Below are 1300 nucleotides of genomic sequence, written 5' to 3'. Positions count from 1 at the left end.
TTCGACCACTAGTCACGGCTATCTTATATGAAGATGTGGCCATGTATTCACATTACTTGACACTTCAATTTGGACTACCGTAGTAAAGAAAACTCCTATTTGATTTTCAAAGCAGAAAATAAAAACAGATGTTTGTTTTTAATTTGTATTTGTGTTTGTATGTAATTAATTTTTATATTGAAAATGTGACTTTGACATTTATTTATTAATAACGGGACCATGACACTATCCTCTCTTGTTAATGACACCTCATTACGTTATTATATTGTGTACAAGTAAGGTAATGTGACTTGAGCTGTCCGCATTCTGTATGCTATCTCTACGCTGGGGTGTAAGCACACACACTTGTATGCCTGACGTAGGCCTGCAGTAAATGATACTGCGAGCTTGTCGCACCTTTTCATCCGCAAACAGAAACAGGTCAAGAAAATTGTAGCACAATAAAAACACAAGAATTTAGATTTCAGTTGGAGAAAAAAAAAATACATTTATTTATTTGCACAGGAGAAAACTCAATAACACCTTCAAAGTCCGTACAAGCGTGCTGATTTTTTACATGTTTTCCAAACGTCCCAGCATCCAGCCCCGATTCCCACCACATTTGAAATTGCATAACAATGCTTAAGCCATTCAAACCGGCCGTGAACAGTCATAAACTCTTTATTGTTCTCTATTCAAACACACACACACGTACGTACGTACACACACACACACACACACACACATACACACACTTGTTCCCCTTAAACGTATTACAATTCAAAGGATGGCCACCAACTTAACTCTTTAACACTAGACAATCATGCACCACATTGAAGACTCCGGCAGCAAAGGCTTAATATGTATTCCCAAAATATTAATTATTGTATAACTCTTTAAAAATTGCTAGCAGCCCCCGCTTATGTTACACCACTATATACATGGTTCGTACTGTCACCAAATCAGATTCTGCCGTTTTACAACCCACAGAGCAAAATAAAATAGCCGCGGTAAGCATCGGTCATGCCGCCATATTAAAATGTAGTAGACTATGGATTTTTTTATTTTTTTTTTCAAACACATCCCCTCTCTGAAAATAAAAAATATATATTTATATATTAAAGAGAACAAAATAAAAACAAGGTACAAAATATATGTCACAAATCAGTATTGAAAAGAAGGAAAAAGCCCCCGAATTCTGCCAAGGGCACACAATGCTCATAGTGGCCAAGAATACACTAGATGAGGTCAGATGGAGTGCCCACATTGCACATTTTGCGTTCTAGAATTGCCGATAAATCATTGTACATGATATGGCATA

General features: G+C 36.5%; 1 protein-coding gene across 1 annotated transcript in view; it reads right to left on the bottom strand.

Moving 5' to 3' along the window:
* Positions 1 to 504: 504 nt before the first annotated feature.
* FOXJ1 (forkhead box J1) overlaps positions 505 to 1300 on the bottom strand; it is a 7046-nt gene continuing 6250 nt past the window's right edge. The window contains exon 3 of the mRNA XM_075215402.1: positions 505 to 1300. This exon is cut by the window's right edge and continues 1235 nt beyond it. The gene's annotated coding sequence lies outside the window, so the exon portion shown is untranslated.

This window comes from Mixophyes fleayi, chromosome 6 (genome assembly GCF_038048845.1).
Source record: "Mixophyes fleayi isolate aMixFle1 chromosome 6, aMixFle1.hap1, whole genome shotgun sequence".
Taxonomy (NCBI): Eukaryota; Metazoa; Chordata; class Amphibia; order Anura; family Limnodynastidae; genus Mixophyes; species Mixophyes fleayi.
This window is presented reverse-complemented; position numbering and strand designations above follow the sequence as displayed.